Consider the following 10,240-nt stretch of genomic DNA (forward strand, 5'->3'; position numbering starts at 1 on the left):
GGTGTCTCTTCTCGTGGAAACCGGTCCCTGTCCAACGCGTCTCGTGCAATGCTGTAATATCAGCCTTATATTGGGACAGGGTATCAGCTAGCTGCTCACCAGCTTAAGATCTGTACAGGGAGAGGACGTTCTATACGAAAATGCGTAAATCGTTATTCCGTTTTCGTTGACAGGCTCGTCGTTGCGTTGTCAATCCAGTCCAAAGCTCCTGTCCCCAGGTTGTAGGTCCAATTGGTACAATTTGTCCCGTCTTTAGGCGCGGGAGACTCGCCATCATCCTTCTTCGTCTGCAGTTTTTCATTAAGAAAGAACTCTCAGCGATCACCACGTGGAGGTGGAGATAGGGTTTAGTAGTAGAGCAGTTGGTGTTGGTTCAGTAGGCATTTCTCATGGACCATAAACATCGTGGGTACCAATCCACGTTTCGCCCTGGGACCTATCCCACGTTTTGACTGTCAGGTTGGTTGGTGCATCAGCCGGAGATAAATATTACAATACTTCATATTCAATCAGTCATAATTGAGACGAAGCTCCTAACATCGTTATATAGGTTCGTAAACTAATAGTTTGATGGCCTTACATTTTGTACATGCAGATATATGATGGACAGAGGGAAGCGTGACAGCAGTCAGGATTTATTACATCTGGATATTTCAGGTTGTATCAGCATATTTGGTGGTCAAAGGGTAGTATAGGTCCGGGGCGAAACGTGGATTGGTACCCACGATGGAGCATAAAACCTGGGAAATGCCTGCTGAACCAACACCAACAGCTCTACTACCAAACCTTATCTCCACCTCCACGTGGTGACCGCTGCGAGCTCTTTCTTGACGAAAAGCTGCAGACGGAGAAGGATGAAGGCGAGTCTCCCGCGCCTAAAAACGGGACAAATTGTACCAACTGGTCCTCCAGGTTGGGAGTTGGGTAGGGCTGACAACCCTACACGGGAAACAACCTGTTACGAAGCCACAACAGGAGCCTCGGATAGGACGGATTTTAAAACGACGGACCCGGCAAGGACAAAGGAACAACGATTTGCGCATTTTCTCATGGAACGTGCGCTCCCTGTACAGAGATGAAGTTGATAAGCAGCTAGTCGATACCCTGTCCCAATATAGGGCTGATGTAACAGCGCTGCAAGAGATGCGATGGACAGGGACCGGTTTCCTGGAGAAGAGCCACTACACCATATATTATAGCGGCCATCCAGTAAACCATGTGCTCGGAGTAGGTTTCTTAGTCAGCTAAAAAATGAAACCTGCTGTTATCGGCTTTGAAAGTATAAGCGAACGGCTATGCACTCTGCGCTTGCGAGGCAAGTTTAGAAATATAAGCCTCATAAACGTTCACGCCCCTACAGAGGAGACTGCAGAGTCGGAGAAGGATACCTTCTACGAGGCAGTAGAAAGAACCCTCGAAGCCTGTCCCAGATATGATATCAAAATCATACTTGGGGATTTTAACAGCCAAGTAGGGAAGGAGCCCGTATTCAGGCGATACGTTGGCTCCCATAGCTTACACGAAAAAACAAATGATAACGGACTGCGGACTATTCAATTAGCAGGGTCACACGAAATGGTTGTTCGAAGTACCTGGTTTGCGCGGAAAGCGGTCCACAAACATACGTGGGCCTCTCCAGACGGGACCACTTTCAACCAAATTGACCACGTGTTGATCAAACGCCGCCACCTCTCAGCCTTGATGAATGTCAGAACATATAGGGGGGCCAATATAGACTCGGATCACTATCTCGTTGGCATGGTGCTCCGAGCTCGAATAACAATACCACCTAGAATCCCCTCTGACAATCAGGTGAGAGTGAACACTGAAGCCATCCACAACACAACCCTCCGCGACACCTATAAAAGGGAAATGGATGCCGCAATAACCGCAGTCAATAGAGGACCTGGAGATGAAACATCAACTAATGATCTTCACAACCACCTGAAGAACGTTATCATGGATACGGCCACAAATATACTTGGCCCCAGCCGCAAAAGGAGTCGGAACGGCTGGTTTGACGATGAATGTAAGCTAGCAACGGAACGGAAGAATGCCGCATACCGAGTAATGTTGCATTCTCAAAGAACGCGGGCACGCGCAGAGACTTATCACGAACTCCGTCGAGCGGAGAAGCGAGTTCACAGACGGAAAAAGGAAGCCTGGGAGAACCAACAAGTCTGTGAACTAGAAAAGTACAGGGAGCAACCGCACCAGGCAGAAAAGGCGGAAGTTTTACCAACAAGTCAGCAGGATGAAGCCTTATACACCTCAATGCTCATCCTGCCGAGACAAAGAGGGAAATCTGATTTCCGACAGAATGGGCATATTAGAGCGATGGGTTGAGTACTTTGATGAGCTACTGAACAACCAGAACATCGGCGAGTTGGAGGTCCCGCCAACTGAAGACGACGGACAAATACTGCCACCACCAAGTTTAGGAGAAACAGTCCGTGCAATTCATCGGCTAAAAAATCATAAGTCGCCAGGAGCCGATGGAATTACAGCCGAATTGGTTAAATATGGAGGCGACCAGTTACACCAAGTGGTTCATCAACTTGTGCTCAAGGTATGGGACAGCGAATCAATGCCTGACGATTGGCAGCGAGGCATAATCTGTCTCATACATAAAAAGGGAGATATCACACAGTGCAGCAATTATAGAGGTATCACGTTGCTGAGTACCATCTATAAGATATTCTCCACTATCTTGCTAGGCCGGATAGCCCCATACGCCCAGAACATCATTGGCCCGTACCAAAGAGGCTTCACTCCAGGCAAATCAGCAACAGATCAGATTTTCTCTCTGCGGCAGGCGATGGAAAAACTGTTGGAATATGGACAACAGTTGCACCATCTGTTCATCGACTTTAAAGCCGCCTATGATAGCATAGCCAGGGTAAAACTGTACACGGTCATGAGAGAATTCGGTATCCCGACGAAATTAATAAGGCTGACTAGGCTGACCCTGACCAATGTGCGAGGCCAGATAAAAGCAGCAGGATCACTCTCAAGACCATTCCACATCAACAACGGTCTACGACAAGGGGATGCGCTATCATGCGTCCTCTTTAACCTGGCCCTCGAGAAGGTGATCCGTGATGCTGAGGTGAATGCAAGAGGTACGCTCCTCTTCAAGTCCACCCAACTACTGGCCTATGCTGACGATATCGACATCATGGGAAGAACCACTCGAGACGTTCAAACTGCCTTCATCCAGATCGAGCAGGCGGCGCGAGATCTTGGGCTGCACATCAATGGAGGCAAGACAAAATACATGGTGGCAACGTTAGCACCGAAGACGAATCAACCAACAACATCAAACCGCACTGGTCAAACACAAGCACGAACAAGAATAAGGATAGGGGAATACAATTTTGAGACCGTTGACAATTTCTCCTATCAAGGGTCGAAAATCACAACCGATAACAACTACGATGATGAAATCCGCGTTGTTGTCAGCCAACAGAGCCTATTTTAGCTTACAAAGACTGTTCCGCCCGAAACGTCTCACCATAGGGTCAAAGCTCTTACTGTACAAGACTATGATCTTGCCAGTCCTCATGTATTCCTCGGAAACTTGGGTTCTTAGCAAGAAAAATTGCGAACTCTTGGCCGCGTTCGAGAGAAGAATCCTCCGAAGAATTTTTGGCCGCCTGCATGAGGATGGACGATTCCGTAGCCTACACAATGACGAAATCTATGAGCGATACCATGACCGTCCGGTTGTGGATAAAATCCGGCTCAATAGGTTACGGTGGGCGGGTCACTTAATCCGTATGGATGAAGATGATCCCACCCGGAAAGTCTATAAGGGCAATATCTATGGTAGGAAAAGAAGACGAGGCAGACCCTGCCTAAGATGGAGCGATGGCGTGGGCCAGGACGCCAGACAGCTTTTAGGGATATCGAATTGGTGGACCTCGGCGCAAAACCGGGATGTCTGGAGTTCCTTATTAAGGCAGGCCTAGACCGGATACCGGTTGTTGCGCCGTTGATGATGATGATCAGCATATTTGAGCGAGATAAGACCATTCACAGAATATGATAGTACGTTACTACGAAAGCTGCTCCTAGGGGTACAGTATCCTGGCAGTCACTCTATCCCTTTAACAATCGCGCCGTCAAAAGATAATAATCTCCAAATCCTCAAATATTTCGAAATTAAATATAACAAATAAAAGATTTAAAATAAATAGACGGTTTTTGTTGTATACAGGTATTTCGGGAACCATTTATTCCCTTAATCATTGCTACATGGACGTGTATAATTATTTCAAATACATCAATGACATCGTTAGCTACACCGCAAGATTACACTTAGATAAATTGAAGATGTTCGCAATGTTGATTAAACTGTTATTTATTTCGAATATACTGTATTTCAGGATCTTAGAGAATCGCAGAGCTTACAGGAGCTGACTTCAGAGAAGTGATATTTGTGATATAAAAAATGCTTCTTTTTTTTTAGTCCTTAAATATTTGAATTGTTTTTCATAAAGTCATTAAATCCTTAGTAAACATTCCATTTTCATCTAACCATAACCATCTTTTAATGGTTTTCAAATTTTCATAACGGAATGGATTTCTCTAGGTATCACTCCAAAACAGTCCACTTTCAAAGTCAGCTAAAAAATTTGATTTACCATGCTTAAAAAGTTTGGTAGAACCATCAATCAAAACTGCCCTAATTATACTCCAACTACGCACTATACATATCAACTATAATTGATAAAATATATATTGGGTTACATTTAGTTTTTAGGTTAACAATCAAGCTCTTCAATATTTTCTTTATTTTAGATCAATTCTATAGCATTAGAAATTAAAAATCCATTAAACCTTTAAGAACTATCCAAGTAAAATCGACTTATAGCCCTTAATTACTGCCCTCCAATGATAATTACTAGTTTGGGCATGGATTGCATTAGAAAAGGTATAAATTTATTTAGAAAAGATACTGAACTTCTTTGGCTATACCCGACAGAGACAATCAGTTCATGAAAATCATTTCAGATATTTTCCGGGGCCCTATATTGAATTTCAGCCCAAAGATGTTCCACAGATAACGGATCTTTTAAATCCATTGCTTTCTTATGGGTAATATATATGTATATGAAAATACGTGTATATATTTATATTGTACGTTTTGGTTGTCTAGAAAGAAAGGAAGATATGATACCAAGATCAGATTGTGCTGAACATCATTAAGATGTTCCAATCCCTCGGGGTGGAATTTACTAAAAAATGTTCAGTGGTTATCCTTATCCTTTTGTGTTGTGTGATTTCCGTAACCATGTGTTCTTGGAATTGGTCGGCTTTGTCGATTTAAAGAGGACATTAGTTTCCGTCATATCATTATAGCCGACATGTGTGATTTTCAATTTATATATGTACATTTAGAAGAGGTATCCTGCCGTGGATACACATCCAGGGTATAGTGTATGGTTTTTTGGGCTTACAGAATTTAAAGGAGCTGCAGAATAATATATGCGGGCTGTGAATATACATAGATGATATAAAAACAATGTCATTGCGCTGCACTTTATACGCGTAATCTACAAGCGCCTACAAGTGGACACCTGTGAAGCTTCAGCATTAGCATAAAATTCCAAGAAGAGTATGAATTGACAGACAAAGGAGGAAGAGTAGAATTGCTACTCTATCGATCTATGTATCTAGGTTCACACTCCTGCTAGGAAGATACAATATGATGAAGCGTTGTTCCCTGAGTTACTAGGTTCACTGTGATATTCTATGCCCCCACGCACCAGACTTCCATAAGGCGTCCCAATGAAGCTTAAGAAGTAACCCAGTTTCCTAAAAAGAAAACAATGTATAATCTTTGGAATTGTTGGAAATACAATGTATACATTGTAGCTTGAAAATTCTCTGCTTTGAAGCGGATATTATCTGATTGTAACGTTGTTTATCAACTATTTGATGCCCTGGTATACAAGCAGATGACCGAAGACTCAACACAGTTTTCCATGCCATTTCCTATTATACTCCCATTGCAATTAAGCCTAAACGGATCATCACAATAAAGAAAAAATGTTCTTGATCTGTTTCTCTGATTTTTTTTTCCATTTTTCATTTTCTCAAGATAAACAAACGGGTTTCGAAGAAAAACTCATCTTTTCATTTACTGTTGCATTACGGGAAAGCTGCAACATATTCGGTAAAGTGCAACTGATCGACTGCATAGACCGTTGCAGTAAACCTACTGTACTACTCTAAATGCACAAGTACATATATCAACTTGCTCTCTGCGTCCTACCTGTATCGATGTGCTGGAGTGCATACCTATCGGGACGATAAGCGATCCGTTGCATTCGTAAAAGACCCGGATAAGATTGAATAGAATTTCGAATAGTGTGTTTATGCTTCTACTTCGATTGTGTTATGCAATAAAGCAAGTCTTGTGCAGTTGAACTGCATACGTAACTACTTCACGCATAATGCGTTTGCGCTTATAGCAGACAGACAGACTGTCCTAAAGAAATTCACATTTCTGGCTTAGGTTGATACAGATTATTCACTTATGTAGAGTCATACACGTTGGACTTCTTTGAGAAAGCTAGTCTGGATTTGGGAATATGAGACTTGTTCAATTGTTTCGGTAATAGCATAGCAATTGTTTTTTAGAGCGCACATTTTGATACCATGCTTTATTAGGATGAAACTCCTCTTCTTCTTTCTGAATCTCATGCCATCGGAAATCCGAATTGATGCACTATGGTTTCGTACACCCTTAGCTAGTTGATGGGCATTTGGCGTTTCATCCTCCAGCGCGGTGATGACATTTGAATCTTGTTTGTCTCATGTCCACTGGATATTAAAGATTCTTCGAGAACTCCTCTTTTCACTCCCTTACTTTTATTCCTCTCTCCTTGTTGTCGGCGCCCAGGCTCTACAGTCCATTTCGGACCTTGCCCTTCAAGATGTCTTTCCTCCAGCTAGCTCGATTCATCGCTCGCGCTTTTCAATTTCGAAATTCGAGTAGTGCGGTGTCTTCGTCAACAGAATCTGCTCAGCGCTTTCGGGGTTTATCTACCGGTCTTCGCCCTTTTGTTCTCCCTTCCAATACCCTGTTAGGTATCCGAGCGTTATTCATACGATGAATATGGCCAGCCCATTGTAGTTTGATTGATCTGGAGACTTCCTATTATTCTTCTCAACATTCTCCTCTCGAAGTTATTTACCAGTTTTCTGGTAAGTTTGTGTTAAAGTTAGATTTCAAAATCCGTAGCATGACACAGGTCTTATTCTCGTTTTGTATACTCGGAACTTTGCTTTCCTATGTATGCTGGCTTTTAAAATCGATAAGACCGAGTTCTAATTTTTGTCTGGTTGAATTCGGTATTTTTTTTTTTTTGCATGGTGAAGACCTGATTAAATTCGCTCAACGAGCCTGGAAAGATGTCATTTTTCCTAGCAGGAACACGACTAACGCATCGTAGCACGTAACAAGGCAAAAAAACTTTATGAGGTCAAGCAAGAGGTCTTCTACGGTTTGTGGAATATCTCTATCTTTAATATCTGTGATGAAAATGGTCATAATTATGGTCAATTTTCTTACTTCTCTGAAGATATTTCTATTGCTGGAAAGAGATCTGCCCTTTCGAAAGGAATCATTCCCTACTGGCAGCTTTCTTAGAAGCCTCTTCAAACAATATTTCAACATAACTATTTGTAACTGTTCTTCCGATGTGATTCCTTGGCCAGTTTTCAATAACCGAAGGATATGTTTTGTGGGGGTGTATGAACCTTAGGTCCTTAGGTTGCATTTTATGGGTACAATATGGAGGCAGACATACAATGAAGACATGATTTTCCCGAGCAATGTCAATAATATTAATTTTTTTAAAGTGAGCAGGGCGATACCTGGATTTGACGGAGCATAAAACCTAACTCCGGTATTCTATTAACATAGCATTCTGGTCCCAAACCCAGGTAAAGGAGGAGGATTTAAGGCAACGTACTTTGTATTATCATTTATAATGAAAGACAAGGGGTAGCTTCCTCTAAACTACAATTTTTAGTTTTCAATGTAAATATATATTTCGGGAGCAACTTACTCGAGAGATAGCTGAGCCAGTTTGGATCTGGTCCGGAATGGAGATGAAGAGGTGGAATCTATACAAATCTTGCCAGGCGTAGGTAGAAAAGGTTGGGGCTGGGTTCTGAATGTCGTCAACTCTAGCGGGAAGCTTAAGTTCAAGGTAGACCCTAAGCCTACAGAAACGAAGAGAACGATACCAGCAACTTCGCACCACAAATTTTGCCAAAAAATGGGGAACCACTTGTTCCCTTCATCAGTGCTAATAAGTCTGCTCCTTGCAGCAGGAAAAACAGGTTTTTATTATTTCAAATAGGCTATAATTGCATGATTCACCGACTGATGACATACCTTCTTTCGGAATATGGCTTCAATAAGGAATGACAGTATATTATTGGCACTGCTCTTGAGAACGGGTGTAATCCTCAGCCAATTGAGAAGCTGATCGTAAGGAAAATTAATCAACATAATAGGTATGCCTATGCAACACTATTCTCGCAGGATAAGGAGACCTCGAGACGGAAGTATTCCTACCTATTTAACAATATAAGGAATCGGATAAAAACGTTTCAACTGAAGGTCGTAGGTTCGAGCCGATCGTCCAATTTGTGTAATTTACTGGGAAGCGTCAAGGATTCTTTGGCAGCGGAGGAAAAAGCGGGATCTACCGAATCACGTGCAGTGACTGTAATAAGATATACATAGGACCGACTAAACGCCTGATAACAACTACATTTAATGAACACATAAAGGAAGCGGTAAGTAGTGTTCGGAAACAGAAGTGGTGCATAAGATCATCAGTGGCAGCGCACATAGTTGAAGAAGCCCATACCATTAAAAGGGGAAATCTTGAGCTCTTTCGTCATACAAGCCCAGGTAGTCCAGCAGAATCTTTAAATTACCGTCCAATCCGGTTACTTTCCTATACCATGAAAATTTATGAACGCATTATTAACAACCGTATTCGCGAAATCGCTAAAATAACCGTGAATCAAGCCCGGTTTGACAAGAACTGCGAAACTACTGACGCAATACACGCTGCGCGGTTACTTATGGCGAAATATCGTAAGAAGCATCGCCCTCTTTATATTGCATTTCAACATCTAAAGAAAGCGTTTGACCGTGTGCCACACGAACTCATCTGGTGTGCTCTACGACAACACTCAGTACCATAAGAACTCGCGTCCTAGGTTCAATTGCTCTACCACGATCCGAAAAGATCTCCTTGTCTTTGTTGGTGTTTATCAAGGAAGCACCCTCTCAACACTCCTCTTTGTTCTTGTTATGGACACCGTGACACAGGACATCAAACGACCAGCACCTTATACACTGCTTTACGCAGATAATGCTTTCCTAGCGTCTAATAGCAAAAATGATATCGAGCAACTTGTCCAAAAATGGAATGATCACCTCATGCAACACGGTCTCAGATTGAATCTGAATAAAACTAAATTTTTGACGACTGATCCCCATGTAACAGACGTTGCACTACTATCACACTATCACACCCTGTCTCCATCTCCATGTGGTGACCGGTGTTAGTTCTTTCTTAACGAACAGTTGCAGATGGAGAAGTAGGAACCCTACACCATACTTATAGTGGCCATACACCATACATTATAGTGGCCACCCAGTAAACCATCTGGTCGGAGTGGGTTTCTTAGTCAGCCAAAATATGAAATCTGCTGTAATCGGCTTTGGAAACATAAGCGAAAGGTTATGTACTCTGCGCATGCGAGGCAAATTTAGAATCAACGTTCATGCTGGATCGGAGAAAGATATCCTCTACGACGCAATAGAACAACAGCAGGTATGATATCATACTTGGAGACGTTAACAGCCATGTAGCCAATTTGACTACGTGTTAATCGACAGCCGCCACCTCTCAACACAACATAAAGGGGGCTAACACAGATGAATGTCACAACAAAAAGGGGGCTAATAGAGATTCGGACCACTATCTCGTTGCTATGGTGCTCCGAGTTTGAATAACAACATTACCTCGAATCCCTTCTGACAATTAGGTGAGAGTCAACACTGGAGCATTAATAAAGGACAACCAGCTGAAGAACTTTATCATTGATACAGCCACAAACATACTCGGTCTATGCAGCAAAACAAGTCTGCACGATTGGTTCAACTATCAATGTAAGCTAGGAACGGAACGGAAGAATGCAA

This window comes from Hermetia illucens, chromosome 1, assembly GCF_905115235.1.
Source record: "Hermetia illucens chromosome 1, iHerIll2.2.curated.20191125, whole genome shotgun sequence".
Classification (NCBI taxonomy): domain Eukaryota; kingdom Metazoa; phylum Arthropoda; class Insecta; order Diptera; family Stratiomyidae; genus Hermetia; species Hermetia illucens.